Below are 10,151 nucleotides of genomic sequence, written 5' to 3' on the forward strand. Positions count from 1 at the left end.
GGAAATGTTTTCAGTTTTTCTTCATTGAGTATAATGTCAGCTGTAGATTTCTCATAGATGGTCTTTATTATGATGAGGTAAAGTCTTTTTTTAATTTTATTTAAATTCAATTAACATATAATGTATTATTTATTGGTTTCAGAGGTAGAGGTCAGTGATTCATCAGTCTTATATAATACCCAGTGCTCATTACATCACCTGCCCTCACTTTCGATAACCAATCTATTAAGAGTTTTTATCAAGAAAGAATTGTGTATTTTGTCAAGTTTCCTTGGGGATCTATTGAGAGGATCAAGTGATTTTTATCTCTCATTTTATTGGCCAATTGAATTACATTTATTGATTTTGTATGTTGAACTATCTTGGCATCCCATGGATAAATCCCATTTGGTCACTGTGTACAGTCCTTTTAATGTGTTTGAATTTGGTTTGCTAACATTTTGCTGAGAATTATTGCATCTATAGTTATCAGAAATATTGATTTAAAGTTTTCTTTTTTGTAGTATCATTATCTGCTTTACTTCACTTTACTACAGATAGTAAAGTATACCTTTACTATCAAGGTAATACTGATTTTGTGGAATGGTTTCAAAGCATTGCCTCTTCCTCAATATTTTGGAAGAGTTTGAGTATTGGTATTAATTTTTCATGAAAAGTTTATTTGATGCTCAAGGAGGAAACTACAAAGTATTTTAAGCAGTGGAACACAAAGTCAGAACTTTTAGAAGCCTGCTACAGTGACTGGGAATGTCCGTGGCTTAAAGGTGTTCAGGTCAAGGAAACTGGTGAAATCCCAGGTGGGACAGTGTGGCCTCAGGATCCCTGGGGTTACAACAAGAACAGGGGTGCCTGAGTGCAGCAGAGTTCCCAGGCATCAGAGCAGGGAAGACAACTGAAAACAGCAAGTCTAGGCACTGGCTTTCTGCTTGGTGTTGCCATAAACTGCAAACTGCTATATGGTCACACCACTGCTTTCTGGGCAGGGGCCCAACAAAAGGCAGAAGTGTGCCAAGACGCCCCTCCCTCCCCTGAGAGGAACAGCACAGGTCTGCATCACAGGAGCCTGTAAAGTTGGAGACTTAAAATGGGATTTCATGCCTGATATAAAAATGCTCAGTCACAGGCTGGGTAAACACAAAGCTTGGAAGGAAATCAAGGAGACAAAATGACTGACTGCTCATCTGTGAGGGCTCACTGAAGAGTGGAGGGGGGGTGAATTTTCAGCTCCAGGGATAGAGATCGGGGCACCATCATATCCATCCCCCACCTTGGTGCTGAAAGACTTCAGGGAGCAAAACAGTGCCATATACTGCAGTCTGGAGCCACTGGCACTGAGTCTAGCCCCGTGACAAGGGAGGGGCAATTCCTCCCCAAGAAGGACACACTGAGGATCAACACAACAGGCTTCTCCCTGAGAAGACCAGCAGAAACATCCAGCTAACAACAAGTTTATGGATCACAGAGAACTGCAAAACTTCAGCTCTGAGAGAAAACAGTTTATAGCATCTGTGGGTATTTTATTATTATTATTATTATTCTGTAGTCTCTTGGGTTTTTTTCAGCTATTTTCTTATTTTATCAATTCTTTTTTTCAATTCTTTTTTAAATTTTTATTTTATATATACTATATGTATATGTAATTTTTCATTTCCTCTCACTGTATTTTATTTTGTTTCTTTCTTTCCTAATTTTGGATCTAGTTTCTTTTAACAAACCCACCAAAACACCCAGGATCTAGTTTATTGTTTTTTCTGTTTTACTTCTTGTATGTTTCTTTCTTATTTTGTTTTGTTTCTGTTTTCTTCTGTTTTGTTTTGTTTGTATTTTTCTGGTGTTGTTGTTGCTATTTTTGTCTTTTCTCTGTCTTTCATCTATTCTTTTCTGAACATAATGACTAGACAGAGAAATTCACACCAAAAGAAAGATTGGGAGGCAGTACTCACTGCCAGGGATTTAATCAATATGGATATAAATAAGATGTCAGAACTAGAATCAAAACAACAATTATAAAGATACTAGCTGGGCTTGAAAAAGCATAGAAGACAGTAGAGAATCCCTTACTGGAGAAATAAAACAACAAAAATATAATCAGACTGAAATTTTAAAAAGTTATTACTGAGATGTAGTCAGAAATGGAGGCTCTAACTGTTAGGGTAAGTGAGGCAGAAGAGTCACTGATATAGAAGACAAAATAATGGAGAATACAGGAGCTGAGAAAAGGAGAGAAAAACAACTACTGGATCAAAAAGGGAGAATTTGAAAGGTCAGTGATACCGTAAAGTGAAATAATATCCAAATAATAGGGGTCCCAGAAGAGGGGGGTGGGGAGAAGCTTTATTTGAACAAATTATTGCTGAGAACTTCCTTATCCGGGAAAGGAAGACAGGCATTCAAGACTGGGAGGCACAGAGAATGCCCCTCAAAACTAATAAAAATAGGTCAACACCTCAGTATATAATAGTGAAGCTTGCAAATTTCAAAGATAAAGAGAAAATCCTGAAAGTAGCAAGAGAAAAGAGGTCCTTATCCTACAAAGGTAGACACATAAGGCTGGCAGCAGACCTGTCCACAGAGACTTGGCAGGACAGAAAGGACCGGCATGATATATTCAAGGTGCTAAATGGGAACAATACGCAGCCAAGAATAATTTATGCAGCAAGTCTGTCAGTCAGACTAAAAGGAGAGATAAAGAGTTTCCAGGAAAAAGAAAGAAAGAAAGGAAAAGAATAAAAAAGAAAGAAAAAAGAGAAACTAAAGGAATTCATGAACACTAAGCCAGTCCTGCAAGAAATATTAAAGGGGAAGCTTTGACTGAAGAGAGAGCCTAAAATTAACAATGACCAGAAATGAACAGAGACAATCTACAGAAATAGCAACTTTACATGTAATACAGTGGCACTAAATTAATATTTTTTAATAATTACTCTGAATGTAAATGGACTAAATGCTCCAATCAAAAGACACAGGGTATTAGAATGAATAAAATAAAAAGACACATCTATATGCTGTCTATAAGAGACTGATACAAAGACACCTCCAGATTTAAAGTGAGGGGGTGAAAAGCCATTTATCATGCTAATGGTAATCAAAAAAAGCTGGACTAGTAATCCTTATATCAGGAAAACTATATGCTGGCTAATTGAACATAATAAAAAATCAAACTAAAAAAAAGAAAAACTAGATTTTAAAACAAAGACTTTAATAAGAGATGAAGAAGGACACTATATCATAGTAAGAGGGTCCATCCAAAGAACTAACAACTGTAAATATCTATTCCCCTAACACAGGCACAGCTAATTATATAAACCAATTAAAGAAACACATTGACAATAATACACTAATAGTAGGGGACTTTAACACCCCACTCAAAACAATGGACAGATCATCAAAGCAGAGGATCAAGAAGGAAACAGGGGCTTTGAATGACACCCTGGACCAGATGGGCTTCACAGATATATTCAGAGCATTTCATCCTAAAGCAACAGAAGACAAATTCTTTCCAAGTACACATGGCACATTATCCAGAATAAATCACATACTGGGTCACAAATCAGGTCTCAATGGGTACCAAAGGATTGGGATTATTCCCTGCATATTTTCAGACCACAACGTTTTGAAACTTGAACACAATCACAAGAGAAACTTTGGAAGGAATACAAATACATGGAGGTTAAAGAGAATCCTACTAAAGAATGAATGGGTAGGGGCGCCTGGGTGGCTCAGTCGGTTGGACATCTGCCTTTGGCTCAGGTTGTGATCCCGGGGTCCTGGGATCGAGTCCTGCATCAGGCTCCCTGCTCGGCGGAGAGCCTGCTTCTCCCTCTCTCTCTGCCTGCCGCTCTGCCTACTTGTGCTCTCTCTCTCCATCAAATGGGTGAATAAAATCTTTTTAAAAAATGAGGGGGGGAGAACCTGGGTGGTTCACTCGTTAAGCGTCTGCCTTCGGCTCGGGTCATGATCCCAGGTTCCTGGGATCAAGTCCCGCATCGGGCTCCCTGCTCGGTGGGGAGTCTGCTTCTCCTTCTCCCTCTGCCTCTGCTTGTGTGCTCTCTCTCTCCTTCTCTGTCAAGTAAATAAATAAAATCTTTAAAAAAGACATTCTGCTAGGAAAAAAAGAAAGAATGGGTAAACCAGGAAATTAAAGAAGAATTTTTTTAAAAATCATGGAGGGCACTTGGGTGGCTCAGTCATTAAGCATCTGCTTTTGGCTCAGGTCATGACCCCAGGATCTTGGGATTAAGCCCCACATCAGGCTCCCTGCTCAGCAGGATGCCTGCTTCTCCCTCTCCCACTCCCCCTGCTTGTGTTCCCTCTCTTGCTGTGTCTCTGTCAAATAAATAAAATAAATAAATAAATAATCTTTAAAAAAATAATAAAAATCATGGAAACATGGAGCACTGGGTGTTACACACAAACAATGAATCATGGAACTACATCAAAAACTAATGATGTAATAATGTATGGTGACTAACATAACATAATAAAATAAAATTTAAAAAATAAAATAAAATAAAAATAGGTGATCAGGATTAAGGAGGGCACTTGTGGTGATGAGTACTGGGTGATGGAGGGAAGTGTTGAATCACTCTATTGTACACCTGAAACTAATATTACACTGTGTGTTGGCCAAATAGTATTTAAATAAAATCTTTAAAAAATCATGGAAACAAATGAAAATGAAAACACAACAGTTCAGAATCTTTGAGATGCAACAAAGGCAGTCCTAAGAGGGAAGAATATAGGCCTTTCTCAAGAAACAAGAAAAGTCTCAAATACACAAGCTAACTTTACATCTAAAGGAACTGGAGAAAGAACAACAAATAAAGCATAAATCTAGTAGGAGAAGAAAAACGATAAAGATTAGATTAGAAATCAATGAAAGAAATCAAAAGAACAGAACAGAAAAACGAAACTAGGAGCTAGTTTTTTGAAAGAATTAATAAGATCGAGGGGCACTTGAGTGGCTCAAGTCGTTAGGCATCTGCCTTCAGCTGAGGTCATGATCCCAGGGTCCTGGGATCAAGCCCCGCATTGGGCTCCCTGCTTGGCAGGAAGCCTTCTTCTCCCTCTCCCATTCCCCCTGCTTGTGTTCCTGCTCTCACTGTCTCTCTCTCTGTCAAATAAATAAATAAAATCTTTTAAAAAAAGAATTAATAAGATCAATAAACCCCTAGCTAGATTTATCAAAAAGAAAAGAGAAAGGACCCAAATAAATAAAATCCTGAATGAAAGAGGACAGATCACAAGCAACATCACAGAAATGCAAACAATTATAAGAGAATATTTTGAGCAGTTATATGCCAACAAATTAGGCAACCTGGAAGAAATGGTTGCATTTCAAGAGATGTATAAACTACCAAAACTGAAACAGGAAGAAATAGAAACTCTGAACAGACCCATAACCAGCAAAATAATTGAAAGAGTAATCAAACTCTCCCAACAAACAAGAGGCCATGGCCAGATGAACCCAGAAGAATTCTACCAAACATTTTTTTTAAAGATTTTATTTATTTATTTGACAGAGAGACACAGCTAGAGAGGGAACATAAGCAGGGGGAGTGAGAGAGGGAGAAGCAGGCTTCCCACTGAGCAGGGAGCCTGATGCAGGGCTCGATCCCAAGACCCTGGGATCATGACCTGAGCCAAAGGCAGACGCTTAACGACTGAGCCACCCAGGCGCCCCTCTACCAAACATTTAAAGAAGAATTAATACTTATTCTTCTGAAACTGTTTAAAAAAATAAAAATGGAAGGAAAATTTCCAAAGTTATTCTATGAGGCCAGCATTACCTTGATCCTCAAACCAGACAAAGAGCCCACCAAAAAGAATTACAGACCAATATCCCGGATGAATATGATGCAAAAATTCTCATCAAGAGACTAGCCAATAGGATCCAACAGTACTTTAAAAGGATTATTCACCACAGCCAATTGGGATTTATTCCTGGGCTACAAGGGTGATCCAACATCTACAAATCAATCAATGTGATATACCACATTAATAAAAGAAAGGGCAAGAACCATATGATCCTCTCAATAGATGCAGAAAAAGCATTTGACAAAACACAGCATCCTTTCTTGATTAAAACTCTCCACAGTGTAGGGATAGAGGGAACATACCTCAATATCATAAAAGCCATCTAGAAAAATCCACAGCAAATATCATTCTTAATGGGAAAAACTCAGAGCTTTTCCCTTAAGGTCAGGAACATGACAGATGTGTCCACTTTCACCACTTGTTGAACATAGTATTGGAAGTCCTAGCCTCAGCAATCTGACAACAAAAAGAAATAAAAGGCATCCAAATCAGCAAATAAGAAGTCAAACTCTCATTCTTCACAGATGACATGATACTCTATGTGGAAAACCCAAAGGACTCCACCCCAAAATCACTACAACTCATACAGCAAGTCAGCAATGTGGCAGGATATAAAATCAATGCATAGAAGTCAGTTGCACTTCTATGCACTAACAATGAGAAATAAGAAAGAGAAATCAAGGAATCAATCCCATTTACAATTGCACCAAAAACCATAAGTTACCTAGGAATTAACCTAACCAAAGTGGTAAAGAATCTGTACTCTGAAAATGATAGAACTCTTATGAAAGAAATTGAGAGTGACACCAAAAAATGGAAAAACATTCCATGTTCATGAATTGGGAGAACAAGTATTGTTAATATGTCTATGCTACCCAAAGCAATCTACATATTCAATGCAATCCTTATCAAAAATACCATCAACATTTTTCACAGAACTGGAACAGATAATCCTAAAATTTGTAGGGAACCAGAAAAGAACCCAAATAGCCAAATGAATGTTGAAAAAGAAAACCAAAGCTGGTTTTCTTACAACTCCGTACTTCAAGCTGTATTACAAAGTTGTAATCATCAAGACAGTATGGTATTACACAAAAACGGACACATAGACCAATGGAACAGAACAGAGACCCCAGAAATGGACCCTCAACTCTATGGCAACTAACCTTCAACAAAGCAGGAAGGAATATCCAATAGAAAAAGGATGGTCTCTTCAGTAAATGATGCTGGGAAAATTGGACAGCTGCATGTGGAAGAATGAAACTGGATGATTTTCTTACACCATACAAAAAAATAAACACAAAATGGATGACAGTGCTAAATGTAAGAGAGTATTCCATAAAAATCCTAGAGGAGAACACAGGCAGGATCCTCTTTAACCTTGACCACAGCAACATCTTGCTAGGTACATCTTCAAAGGCAAGGGAAACAAAAGCAAAAATAAACTATTGGGACTTCATCAAGACAAAAGTCTTTTGCACAGCAAAGGAAACAGTTGAGAAAACTAAAAGACAGCCTACAGAAATGGGAGAAGATATTTGCAAATGTCTTATCAGATAAAGGGCTAGTATCCAAAATCCATAAAGAACTTACCAAACTCAACACCCCAAAAACAAAAAATCCAGTCAAGAAATGGGCAGAAGACATGAACAGACATTTCTCCAAAGAAGACATACAAATGGCTAACAGACACATGAAAAAATGCTCCACATCCTTTGGCATCAGGGAAATACAAATCAAAACCACAATGAGCTACCACCTTACACCAGTCAGAATGACTACAATTAACAACTCAGAAAACAATGGATGTTGGTGAGGATGCAGAGAAAGGGGAACCCTCTTACACTGTTGGTGGCAATGCAAATTAGTACACCCACTCTGGAAAACAGTATGGAGGTTCCTCAAAAAGTTAAAAATATAGCTACCCTGTGACCCAGAAGTTGTACTACTAGGTATTTACCCAAAGGATACAAACATAGTGATTCAAAGGGGCACATGTATCCTAATGTTTATAGCAGCAATGTCCACAATAGCCAAACTATAGAAAGAGCCCAGATGTCCATCAACAGATGAATGGATAAAGAGGTGGTATAGATATAGAATAGAATATTACTCAGCCATCAAAAAGAATGAAATCTTGCCATTTGCAATGACATGGATGGAACTAGAGGGTATTGTGAAATAAGTCGGAGAAAGACAAATACCATATGATTTCAATCATATGAGTAACTTAAGAATCAAAAGAGATGAACATAGGGGAAGGGAAGGAAAAATAAAATAAGACAAAATCAGAGATGGAGACAAACCATAAGAGACTCTTAACTCTAGGAAACAAACTGAGGGTGGTTGGAGGAGAAGTGGGTGGGGGGATGGGATAATTGGGTGTTGGGCATTAAGGAGGGCACTTGATATAATGAGCACTGGGTGTCATATGCAACTGATGGATCACTAAACTCTACCTCTGAAACTAATAATACACTATATGTATATTAACTGATTTTAAATAAAAAATAAAATAAAACTATTGTTCTTATTAAAAATATATTAAACAGAAATAAATGTTTGTTAGAAGTCACTAGTGAAGCCATCTGACTATGAGGTTTTCTGTTGTGAGTTTTTTGATTACTGACTCAAATCTTGAGTTACAAGTTACAAGTGCATTAGGCCCTTCCTTGAGCTCCCCAGACCCACCCCTTGTGTGGAATTTAGGGGCCACCTGGACAAACTCCTTGCTTGTTCTCATTCTTGGGATCCCTCGTTCATGTTAGAAAGAGGATCTGGGGGCAGAGTGGAGTCTCTACTGGCTAGGGGGAAGGGAGGAAAGAAACATTGATGGGGCAGGTCCAAGAAGAGGGATGCTGATAAACCCTCACTGCAGCCACTCACTGCAGAATGAATCCTACACAGCAGGATCACACAGCAGGGCACAAGGTTAGCTCAGCATGTGAAGCCTATCCAGGCCCAGTGGTTCCATGTCCAGCTCCTCCTCCAGTCCCAACCCCAACCCCAGCCAGGCTGTTGACAGCTCATGTCAGGCATTCCAGCCAAGTCTGCCACAATCTCCTTAGAGAAACCTGGGGAGGACTCTCCTAGGAGGATCATGCTGAGCCCTGAGGCATGGTAGGAACAGTGGGACAAGCTCTGGTGATTGAGGGCATAAGGGCCCTGAAGGTCACTCACTGGCCCCTCGCCGCCTAAAAATCCAGGGCCTTCAGAAAAGCTGGGGGATCCAGCACCACGCAGGTTGATGGGCTCCCTTGCTGGACTGCTCCAGCTGCTGGGACAGAGCTTGTACATGCCAGGAAAAGAATGAGTCAAAGCAGCAGTCATCAAAGAGCATGCTGTGAGGAGACAGTCCCCAGGCTGAAGTCACTCATTGGCCGATGGTAAGATTGGAGGTAGGTGGGTACAGTGTCCCATAGTGGGGTGTCTGCCAAGGGGCTGCCCACATGAGAGCTGCATTGAGCAGGCTTAAGAAGAGAGCCCTGGCTCAAAAATGAACTATTGGGATTTCATCAAGATAAAAAGCTTTTGCACAGCAAAAGAAACAGTCAACAAAACCAAAAGACAACCAACAGAATGGGAGAAGATATTTGCAAATGACATATCAGATAAAGGGCTAGTATTCAAAATCTATAAAGAACTTATTAAACTCAACACCCAAAGAACAAATAATCCAATCAAGAAATGGGCAGAAGACATGAACAGACATTTTTCCAAAGAAGATATCCAAATGGCCAACAGACACATGAAAAAGTGCTCAACATCGCTCGACATCAGGGAAATTCAAATCAAAACCTCAATGAGATACCACCTCACACCAGTCAGAATGGCTAAAATTAACAAGTCAGGAAATGACAGATGTTGGCGGGGATGCGGAGAAAGGGGAAACCTCCTACACTGTTGGTGGGAATGCAAGCTGGTGCAATCACTCTGGAAAACAGTATGGAGGTTCCTCAAACAGTTGAAAATAGAGCTCCCATACAATCCAGCAATGGCACTACTGGGTATTTACCACAAAGATACAAATGGAGGGCTCCAAAGTGGTACGTGCACCCCAATGTTTATAGCAGCAATGTCCACAATAACCAAACTGTGGAAAGAGCCAAGATGTCCATCGACAGATGAATGGGTAAAGAAGATGTGGTATATATATGCAATGGAATATTATGCAGCCATCAAAAGGAATGAGATCTTGCCATTTGCAATGACGTGGATGGAACTGGAGGGTGTTATGCTGAATGAAATAAGTCAATCAGAGAAAGACATGTATCCTATTACCTCACCGATATGAGGAATTCTTAATCTCAGGAAACAAACTGAGGGTTGCTGGA

The 10,151-nt window shown here is 39.4% G+C and overlaps 1 pseudogene; it reads right to left on the bottom strand.

The window, feature by feature from the left end:
- Positions 1 to 8,686: 8,686 nt before the first annotated feature.
- On the bottom strand, positions 8,687 to 9,312 carry LOC141371162 (CREB-regulated transcription coactivator 2 pseudogene; annotated as a pseudogene).
- Positions 9,313 to 10,151: the final 839 nt, after the last annotated feature.

Source organism: Callorhinus ursinus, unplaced genomic scaffold (assembly GCF_003265705.2).
Source record: "Callorhinus ursinus isolate GAN/ISIS: 27379988/994484 unplaced genomic scaffold, GSC_fseal_2.0 scaffold59, whole genome shotgun sequence".
NCBI lineage: Eukaryota > Metazoa > Chordata > Mammalia > Carnivora > Otariidae > Callorhinus > Callorhinus ursinus.